An 11,593-nucleotide genomic window follows, 5' to 3' on the forward strand; every position below is an offset into this window, starting at 1 on the left:
ACGCCCCCATACCAATGTATGTGTGACGTCATTGTGGCATGGTGGGAAAATACGTGGATTTTGAATCTCACTTTCTTCAGGACGAAAGTCACTTCAGAAAGTAGTTTGCCAAGTCGCCTGAGCCGCTGCGATGCCAAATTGTTGTGTTGTTGGTTGTGCCAGTATCACATAATCCTCCTGGGGTTAGTTTTTTTCAGATTCCCAAAGGATGGAGACATGGCAAAGCGCCGAGATGTGAATGCGTCGTGAAAATTTCAAGCCTATTTTCGCAGCACGAGCTATGTTTGCTCGCTGCATTTATGATCCAGAGGGACTTGAGAGCTGAGTTTTGACGAGTACGCCGTCCAGGTCATTGTCATTGTAGGTCATTGTTTGTCGAAGGGTGTATGGTTGGTGTTGACGTTGTTGTGCAAGATGTGGTTGTTGCAGGTGTGATGGTGAGGTTTGGTGGTGGATGTCCTATGCTACATATAGTAGGACGGTTTTATCAAGTAGTTGTGAGCTAAGGTAGTAAGGGTGGGAAGCTTTGCGTGATGGAGGATGGAACTGTGGTGAACTGGTGCAAAGAGGGGAATCCGACGGCAGATGCGTATAGCACGGCGTTGAATTCTCTCCAGTGTGTCCCGCTGTTGCTGTGTGATGTTGCACAGGGCAAGGCTGCCATATTCGAGAACGGGTCGGATGTAGGTCGTGTATATTAGCAATAGTAGATAAATATTATGTTTATCTACTCTTGATATTAGTAATAGGCTGGAAGCCTTCATTGTGCCCCGTGTCTTGTGGAGTTGGCGTAGTAGTTTTTTTTGGCTTTGTTGGTACTTTCTATGATGTGTTGAGCCCACCGCGTATCGTATCGGAGTGTAAAACCAAGGTGCTTATGTTGGTGGACCTGCTGCAGCAGAGTCGAGTGGAGCGTGATGTGGATGGTGTGTTGGGGTTGGAAGGAAAGGACGACGGTTTTCGTGGTGTTGAAGAGGAGATGACAATTCTTCAACCATCGTCACGTTGTAGACTGCTACACAGCTGGCCATACCATTGTATTCAGTACCCACGAACTTTGCAAAGCCGATAAGCGAAATGTTGTGGTTTTTTCTGTTCTCTTTCTGTTGTACCCGATCTCCTTCTGATGTACCGCTGACTCTACGCTGAAGATCTAAGTATTTCAAATTCTCATTCTCATGATAATTTTCATATTTGCTTTCATGTTATTGGGTTCTATGCCCGTTTGAATTTGCGAATCAAAAAATAAACACAAACATCGTCCTGCTGTGTCCACGGCACGTTGGAGGAATGCGGCTGATAAATCCCTCGTGTAATGCGTTGCGATGAGTGCCTTGTCACCGGCGAACTGGCTGCATTTGGTGTGTAAAATGTAATTAACGCAATAAATAGAGTAATTTTTATTTGCTAGTAATCCTTCTAATGAGCTGGCCACGAAAACGTTCAAGCTTTTATACATGGAACAAGTATTTGCTAATGGTGTTTGTACTGAGTTTGCAGCTTACTCTATTTATTGCGGTAATTATTATTACACAGGGCAGAACAACAGAGACCAAAAATCCTTCTCGTGACTCCAAGTTTCGTGTTTCAAAAAACACTCATCAGACGATAAAACATAATAAAGCTATTCACTAGTTATATAGGGTGATTGTAATGTAGGCTAAGGCAGTGCCACAACCACGAAGCTTGAGGAGATAACATCATCGCTGGAATACACTGTGCGTAATATGAGTGCAAGTGTCATGGCTTAGGTATAGTGCTATAACCAAGATGGGAGATACATGTAGAGCCGACGCAGGAATTAAGTAGGTTCCAGTGGGAGTTGTGTCACGCCAAAGAGCTGGGTAGTTTGTGTTACATGGCAGATGCCAGTGTGGATAATGGCGCAATATGTGGTTTGTCGTGAGTGTGGAAGAGGGAGGGTGTACATGTGGGTGGATGAGATAGGGAGAGAGATTGTGTGTGTGTGTGTGTATGTGTGTGTGTGTGGTTGTGTGTACATGTATGTGTGAAAACACCGCGTATCTCATCATGTGACCCCAGTGTAGTTTGCGAGCGAGAATTTGTTGGTATGTCTGCACTTCGAGATGAGCTCGCTTCTCCTGTTGAGGCATGTTCCTATGTCCGCGGTATGATACGGAACTTATCCGAGAGGCAAAGTTGGCACCTCTTGCTGATGTTGCTGTAGGCTCGTGCGCGTTCCGAAATACTCCACTGGATCGAGTAGTCTTCCTGTCTCTCCTTCAATTTCCAGACATACTTGGATAGTTCGGTGTTCTTCCGTCTCTGCTCGTGGTTGAATGTGTACTTGTGGTTTCCGTACCAGATTTTTGAACGTTGGCTCTGTCGCTCCGAAATACACACGTGCTGGGTTAACATTACTGCTTGTCACTTCGGCTTTGTAGACTAGCTGTGTGTCTGGCACCTTCCTCTCATAGGGCAGTCAGGCTTCGCTCGGCAGTTGCATGGCAGGTCGTCCTGTTGTGGGCAGAGTAGTTTGTTGTTGTGTCAGTGGATGATGGCGGCTCAATTCGGTAAGCAACTGTAGCTCACCTTCACCGAGTTCTTGTTAAAGATTTTGTGGAGCTTTTATGCTGCAGGGAAATGCCTTGCCACAAGGGTAAGAAATTACCTGGCCACATTCGTTGATACGTTTCTGCTAAACGCAGGGTTGAACCAAATTACCTTCCTTCTTCTTTTCTTATTTCTTCCTCGTTTTGCCTTTTCGGTGTAGTCCAGCGTTTCAGAGTGACCGCTATTGGTCAGGGCGCTCCTGTATACCGGTAATGCCTCCTGGTATACATCACGATTGGATGATATGTCGAACAACCTCCGTCCGCTGGATTTGGGGAGGATCTGGTTGATCACTGGAGGATGGTTAGACAGGGCATTGAGATACACAGGTGTATCACCCGGTTTCCTGCACGGCTTGTACTGGCCAGTCTGTAGGTTCATGGTGATGTCCAGGAAGTTCACCACTTGCATGTTGACCTATTTTGATCTTCAGATCATGGCTCTGGAATTCCTGGTTTATCCTCTTTTTCACTCTGTCAGCATCACTCCCCAAGCTGTTCCGCAACACAGCCAGGCCGTCAGCCCTGTACAGTCCGATCGACTCACTGGCGACGTGTTTCTCTAGTTTTGACAGGAGAAATGCACCCACCTGCTCGCAAACCTCAGCCCCGTCAAAGGAACCCATAGCAACGTCAAATCCGTTTGCTTTGTTCCGTTTCAACCGCTGCTTGCCATCGTGGAACAGAAACGACTTCCTTGAGTGTCTGATGGCTTCTTCTTCTTTGGTGCTCACACTGCAGCACTGCTTGGCGAATTACAGGGCCATATCCAGCAAATCTTCCGTACTTGAAGGGTAGAACTCCACCACGTCAAAAAATGTAAACGTATGCCTGTGTTTGTCGGGGATGGTTTCGAACCAGTCAATGACGGCGCGCTGGTTTTTCCATAAGTTCACGCCCGTAGCTTGTTTTATTGCCAGGAGTATCTTGTCCAGTGCTCTCTTACTCACGATTCCCATTTCGGATTAAGCAGGGTTGATTAGTCTGCAACGGAGGTTGTTCTCGAACCGGTCTTTCTGATCCTTCAATGTGATGACTGTTTTCTTCACTCCTCTTAAACCAGAAGAAGTTCGAAGAAGGATAGATTTACCATCACTGTGGATAAGAGTCATACTGTAGCTCAATTGGTTAGAGCATTGCTCGCGAATAGCAAGGTGACTGTTTCGAGTCCCGTTGGCGTGACTGATGATTTTTTCTTTCTTTCATATCTGGCTTGCAAGTGTTGAGTTTCGGAGAGAAAAGAGCAGTACGTGGCATGTGGCCTCTAATTTCCTAACACTTTGAAATGCTCCGTAAAGTCCGAATTTGAAATTCCCCTTAAACCAGGATAACTACTCTTGTTCTTAATCTTTTTTCCCTTTCCATCGTCATCATAACATTGAGCATGATTGCCCGTTTGACTTGCGATGTAAAATAAAAGCAATACGATACAATACAGAAGTTGTGTGGAATGTTGCTTTTCGCTCCGGAATCGTGGTTTGGCCGTATTGCCCAATGGTCTTGCCAGTATCGTCATCGACATGCATGAACATCCGCCAACGTCCTTCACAGCTGAGACTTTCAGCTCGTGCTTTTCTTGGTTGCGCTCACCTTCCCATCCTTATGTTATTTCTATAATTTAGAATCTTCCAAGTTGGAAAGCTGTTGGTGTGTGGATAGAATATATGCTAGAGGTGTTAGCCAGTTAGTTGTAGAACGTCAGTACCGTCGATCACTGTCATGCCATTGTTTCGCATGAGCTGATTGTTTAGTAACTGGTGGTGGTAGTGGACAGTATAGCGTCATTTGTAGTTCCTTTTGTCCTTTCTCTTCAAAAATATTTTGAACGCACATTGGTTGCCTCTTTGCTTTGTCACACCACAACCATTCAACGCGATACGCGGTGATATTGAAGAGCAACTGCCCAAAACCCAAAAGCCTATGTGGAGAGTCTACAGGATCAAGAAGGTAATTAAATTTTTATCGCAGTCCTGTGTCGTTTAGGGAAACAGATATTAACAGCGAGATGGAGAAAGCTAAATAAAAATAGATAGAGGAGGAGAATAATCCAGATACGTGACTCTTAGTGCAAAGGATGAAAGCTGAAAATCTGCGGAAAGAGCACGTAAACGATCACTTGGACCAAAGCATGCCGTTGAGAATCGATAGATCCAATGTAGAGTGCTCGACACTAGTAATCGCATCCATTCTATAGACAATTGCAGCGCGAATGACAGCATTGACGAACCTCAGTGTTGGGAAGGCCGTCGTGGCCATGTGTTTTTTTATGAAGTATTTAGTATTTATTCAATATTTCTCTCAGGATGTGAAATATGAAATGTCTCAGAAATTCAGTTTATTTTGGAACGCAATTTCGCGTACATGTAGTGATTTAGCCTACAGTTAGTTCACGAGTTATTTCGTAGGTTGTTTGTTTCTTGCGTTGCACAGTGCAAGACAAGAATTTGCACAACTGCACAAGAGTATTGACGTTGACTCTCAAAATGATTCTTGGTCGCATTTTGTTTGTTTCTTCTAAGTTTTGACAAAGGGACATGTATTTTCGTTTTGTCTTTTCTCGCAGTGTTTCCTTTCATTTCTAAGCCGCGACGCGGTCGCGTACTGCGGTACGACGGGTCACGTGCTGCCAACCTACTGCATTCTTTATTCACCAGTTTTCATGGCTACACTGCATGCATTGTCTAATGACTCATGATTATTTTTTGCTCTGCGCTGAATCCCATACTAGTGTAGTGTAGGGCTTTTTCAGAGTTTGTTTTTGTTTTCGATGAGGCTCGGCAAGTAAGGAGTTCGGTTCTTCGAAAGGAAGAGAAAGAGTTGTCTTTTTGTTGTTTGCGAAATATCTATTTTACTTCCACGAAGTGTTCCCGTTGCGTGTGAGAACCTGCATGACAAATTGGTAGCAGAGGATGGTTATCAAGTAGTGGTTCCTTCACCAAGCGCAGTGTGGTACTGAGTAGCATTTCGGGTTTTCGCTGGACAACATGGATCTTGAGGAGTGCAAGAAAGCGAAGGCCAAGGCCAAGTTCCATGTCACACGAAATCGAAACTTGTTGCTCAGCAGGATCTACGAAGAGGATGCGACCTCGAAAGAGATCAAGAGGTTGTTGGATGACGTGACTGAGAGTGTTCACAACGCTGTGGATGTGTGTCTAAAACTGGTAACTCGGTACGCAGAATTAGGACTACCCACAGAAAAAGTGCACGAGGAGATAGAGGTCATCAACGTCGACTACAGCGATGCTGTCAGCAAGACCAGCGACGTGCTGGCAGAAATCAGCAAGAGGCCAAGTCGAGCCAGAACTGGTGAAAGTTCGCCAGCTTCCATCACCAGAGCCAAGAACATAAGATTAGTAAAGGCAATGTTGACGCAGAGCTTGGAGAATCCCAGAGCAAGTGGGAGGATGTTGACACCGCCACACTCTCCTAGCAAGGCCCTTGAGGAAAAACAGAACATGTGTGCTGAGAAGAGTCTCAGTCGTTTTGGGAATGTGTCTGCATCCAGTGTCGGCCAGAGTGCGACTGTTGAGGGGACTACCCAGCCGCCTGCCATTTCCTCGGGAGCACCTCTGGGAGCAAATGCATCGGCACTCCCCCTGGGAACTCCAAGTGGTGACCATCGTGATAGACAGGACGAACCGCCTGGGGCTGACATGGCAAGCGTCAGTGACAGCCAGCCAATTATGTCGTCGTCAAGTGCAACCATGGCAACCAGTGTGAGTACAGACAAGTCACGCACAATCAAGGTGTCCTTTCCGGTCTCTCTGTCGTCTGTACCTACGTTACCGTTTACGGCGGAGCTCTTGTCAAAAGTTCACCCGGTTGCCATGGCAACCGCCAAAACCATGGCAACACCGCTGAACATTGGTCATCAGTCTGCAGGGAGTAACCAACCAAGTGGCATTGCTCAGTCTGGCGTGCAGCAGGCACCGGTATCTACGTCGGCAGCTTCGGCAAGAAACGTAATCACTGCCCCTAACCGTAGTTCAAGTGGGGTCAGTGTACCACCCAGAGCATTGTCGGCCACGACCATACTCGTGCAGTCAGCCCAGACGCAACCAACTCCAGCTGTGCAGCCTCGTGCAGTTGCAAGTCATACTCTCTCGGCTTCTACACCTGCATTTGTGCCGGGATCAGGAAATTTGTACGTTCCACCGCCAACCCATTCTGGACATCCATTCTCATTTGGAACACCACCGGGTTTCTTGTCGGCACCCGACTTCCCGACGCACGTCTTGCCGAATCAGTCTGGAATAATGTCTACACCACCAGCGACCCAACCGGTCATGCAACAAATACCAGTTGGTCAGCCAGGTCACGCATCACACAGTGAAGATTATGGTCTTGTGCAGCCGAGCAGTCTTCCAGTTGCCATGACATCGCCGAGTGGTCTACCAGTGCAAGCGAGTAGTTCTGGTAGAATCGAATTGTACCGACATTTAGAGAAAGTGTCAATTCCAACGTTCAAGGGCGACAAGCGGCAATATGAGACGTGGAAGGCGGCGTTTGAGATGTGCATTGGTTGCGCTAACATTCCGGATGGGCTGAAGTTATTGCAGCTCCGAAAATACCTCGCGGGCGATGCACTACGGTCTATCGACACTCTTGGCTACTCGGCCGAGGCGTATGAGGCAGCACGACGTAGGCTGGAACGCAAGTTCGGTGGTCAGCGACGTCTAGTTGCAGTGCATCTAGAAGCCCTTGAGAAGTTCCCAGCGATGAGATCTGCAAACGCCCAGGAGTTGGAGCGTTTTGCGGAGCTACTCGATGTCGCGGTGGTGAATTTGAAGGCTAGTGGTCAGACACAGGAGTTGGCTAACGGGACATTTTATGTCCGGCTAACACAGAAGCTGGGGGTGTCTCTTCTGCTGAGCTACCAGAAGTGGATACACCAGACAAGCACCTCTGAATCTGTCGAAGCGCTTCTGCAATGGGTGGAGCTGGAAAGCGAGTTCCAAGTACGAGCCCAGGAGACGATCCAAGGTATCTCCACGGCAACTCCAGTAGGGTCCACTCAAACAGCAAAGAGTCACCCGCTGAAGGGCCAGGCCAGTCATGGTGGAGTGAAGCATCAGGCATTCTTCGCTGACAAGCCCAAGAAGGCCCAGAGCAGCAGCAGTTGCCCGATCTGCACGAAGGTCCATCCCGTTTGGAAATGCTTAGAGTATCGGAAGCTGTCAATTGCAGAGCGTTGGCAGAAGGCCCGGACGCTCAAGCTTTGCTACCGTTGCCTTAACTCTGGTCATTTGGGAAATAACTGTCCCAGGTCGCAGCCCTGTGGTGCAGATGGTTGTACAGAGACCCACAACGCTTTGCTGCACGGAAAGTCTAGTACTACTACAGACTCGAATGGAGCCTCACAGAAGCCAGTGCTCCAGTCTAGCGCCTCCACGGAGGGGGGTGACACCAGTTCCATGGCCACACATATGAGTAGTGTCGGCGTTGGAGCTGTCGCACTGCGAACCGTTCCCGTCATACTTCGCCACGGCGACAAGAATGTCACGGTCAACGCGCTGCTGGACGACGGCAGCACGCAGTCTTACCTTAATTGCGACGTTGCGGCACAGCTAGAGCTTAGCGCTCCCACACAAGAAGTGTCAGTGAGCACGCTGAACGGTCGCATCGAGACCCTAGAGACCATGCCAGTCGACTGCCACATCGAGAGTCTGGATGGCAGATTTATCACACAGTTCTCTGCTCTGACTGCCAAGAATGTCACCGGTGACCTTACACCTCATGATTGGTCGGTAGATCAGACACGGTATCCGCACCTCAACGGCATTGAGTTTCCGCAATGCCAGAAGAAGCGAGTAGAGGCGCTGATCGGCCTTGACCACGCTAGTCTCCACAGGTGCATGGAGGAAGTCTATGGTGAGGCTCATGAGCCATTCGCACGCAGAACGCCACTCGGGTGGACATGCGTTGGCAGGAGCACCAGACCGCAACAGACGACAAATTTCACCCGCACGTACTTCGGAAAGGACGTCGACCTGAATGCACTGGTGAGAAGGATGTGGGAGGTGGAGGAACTTCCCCAGTCGTACGATTTCTGTGCAGATGATCAAGCCGTTTTTGATCAGACGGTCCAGTCCATGACCTACAAGAATGGAAGATACCAGGTTTCGGAGCCGTGGATCAAGAGACCACCTCCGGACAACTGCAGTCGAGAAACTGCAATGAAGCGGCTCATCGCAGCAGAGAGACGCCTGGCGAAGGAGCCAGACGTCGCTGAGGAATACCGAACCGTGATTCGCCGTCACTTAGAACAAGGGTATATCAGCAAGATCAGCAACGCAAGTGATGGCGACGGCTGGTATCTGCCGCACTTTGCTGTTGTACGACCTGGGGCTACATCCACAAAGGTGCGTGTGGTCTTTGATGCAGCAGCAAAGACGAAAGGCAAGTGTCTGAATGACTACATCAGCACTGGGCCCAAACTACAACGGGACCTCACCGACGTTCTTCTGCGGTTTCGGCGACACCCAAACGCACTGGTAGCCGACGTGGCAGAGATGTATCTACAAATCCAGTTGGAAGAGGATGACCGACAGTTCCATCGATATCTTTGGCGAGAAGATACGGAGGACCAACCGGCCGTTTACCAGTACAATAGAGTGGTGTTCGGGATCAATGCATCTCCATTCTTAGCTCAACTGGTCTCGCAAGAGCATGCGCGGCGGAACCAGGAGGAGTTTCCTATGGCAGCAGAAACCGTGTTGAAGTCCACGTACATGGACGATTCAATGGACTCGACAAAGTCAACAGAGCTAGCGATTCAGCTGTACCACGAGCTTACGGCGCTGTGGGGTTTCGCTGGAATGCATGTGCGAAAATGGATTTCCAACAATGTTGAGGTGCTCGCCGAAGTCCCCGAGGAGGACCGAGCCAAGGAAGTGGACCTCGCTAATGGAATCCTGCCGACGACCAAGACTCTCGGAGTTAAGTGGCGAGCAGAGGAAGACGAGTTCCTGATTCATGTCAAGCCGCCATCAGACATTGTCACCAAGAGAGCGTTCTTGAAGAACCTAGCCACATTGTTTGATCCGATTGGATTCGTACTGCCATTCACCATAGTTGGTCGGATGTTGTTCCAGAAGATGTGGCTAGCAGGTGCTGACTGGGACGACTCCCTGCCGCCAGAGCTAGGCGCAGAGGCGCAACAGTGGTGTGCCGACATGGATGCACTCCAGGATGTCCGAGTTCACCGGTGTCTTCAACGCGATGAGGAGGTGGTGGAGACTCAGCTACATGTATTCTGCGATGCCTCGCAAGATGCATATGGAGCAGTCGCTTATCTTTGTCATGTGTACCAGGATGGTACGAGGTCCAGTCGATTCGTCATGGCTCGAGCCAAGGTGGCACCGTTATCAGCTGTTAGCATTCCCCGACTCGAGCTAATGGGAGCAGTCATCGGATGTCGTCTTGGTGTGCCCGTAGCCAAGACACTCGCCATCGCAATGGAGAATGTCGTGTTCTGGAGTGACAGCATGGATGTCCAAGTAGTGGAAAGAGTACCCGGATCTCAGTGTCGGTGACATCGTCCTCGTTGTGTCAGCTGATACCCCCGTGGCAAGTGGCCTCTGGACGGGTGTTGGAGGTCTACCCTGGTTCTGACGGCAGAGTGCGTGTCGCTAAGCTCCAGGTCGGAGGCAAGCAGGTAACCAGGTCAGTTGTACGGCTATGTCCGGTTGTGAAAGGCTGACAGTCCGTACGCACGTTTTAGATGGACTTATCGCCATCTTTAGTCAGTTCGATCTCTTTTCTCATTTTACTCATTCTTTGATACGGATGTATCAAGGAGGGGGGTATGTTGGGAAGGCCGTCGTGGCCATGTGTTTTTTATGAAGTATTTAGTATTTATTCAATATTTCTCTCAGGATGTGAAATATGAAATGTCTCAGAAATTCAGTTTATTTTGGAACGCAATTTCGCGTACATGTAGTGATTTAGCCTACAGTTAGTTCACGAGTTATTTCGTAGGTTGTTTGTTTCTTGCGTTGCACAGTGCAAGACAAGAATTTGCACAACTGCACAAGAGCATTGACGTTGACTCTCAAAATGATTCTTGGTCGCATTTTGTTTGTTTCTTCTAAGTTTTGACAAAGGGACATGTATTTTCGTTTTGTCTTTTCTCGCAGTGTTTCCTTTCATTTCTAAGCCGCGACGCCGTCGCGTACTGCGGTACGACGGGTCACGTGCTGCCAACCTACTGCATTCTTTATTCACCAGTTTTCACGGCTACACTGCATGCATTGTCTAATGACTCATGATTATTTTTTGCTCTGCGCTGAATCCCATACTAGTGTAGTGTAGGGCTTTTTCAGAGTTTGTTTTTGTTTTCGATGAGGCTCGGCAAGTAAGGAGTTCGGTTCTTCGAAAGGAAGAGAAAGAGTTGTCTTTTTGTTGTTTGCGAAATATCTATTTTACTACCACGAAGTGTTCCCGTTGCGTGTGAGAACCTGCATGACACTCAGTTTGTGCATTGAATCCCTCATCCTTTGTCGGCTCTTCAGCGCCTCATGCCCAAGACCAGATCATGACTGAACATATCTGATTGAGAAACAGATTGAGGAACAAAGGTTACCAGATTCAAGTCCTGCTTTGAAGCGGAAGAATTACTCGTGGCCTGGCACGAGGGAAACATGGAAGCAGTAAATGCGATTTTAGGTCCTTGATTACTTTGTGGTGGGTCTGTAGAACTCACCTACCGCTTAGTAGCTGCATCTGCACCTTAATCCTAGAGGGTGGTGGCGTTCTTACGGATGCGGAAAACTCGCCCCTGCAGCCGAGGCTCACGCGAAACGTGGTTTTTTTTAACGCGCCTTGAGAGAGTGCTCAAACTGACAAATCAGCAAAACGCACGCAGCGAAGATTCTAGCCCACAAGAATACGACCATCACACAAAATGACGGTACCAAAGGTGCAGGTGGTTGCCACAGCGGTCGTACTGCTTCTGCGTGACTATTGCCAAAGTGGTCCTTGGCGTGGTTTTTTCCAGCCCGCCCCTCCCTCCCACACGC

The sequence above is a fragment of the Sycon ciliatum genome, chromosome 6 (genome assembly GCF_964019385.1).
Source record: "Sycon ciliatum chromosome 6, ocSycCili1.1, whole genome shotgun sequence".
NCBI lineage: Eukaryota > Metazoa > Porifera > Calcarea > Leucosolenida > Sycettidae > Sycon > Sycon ciliatum.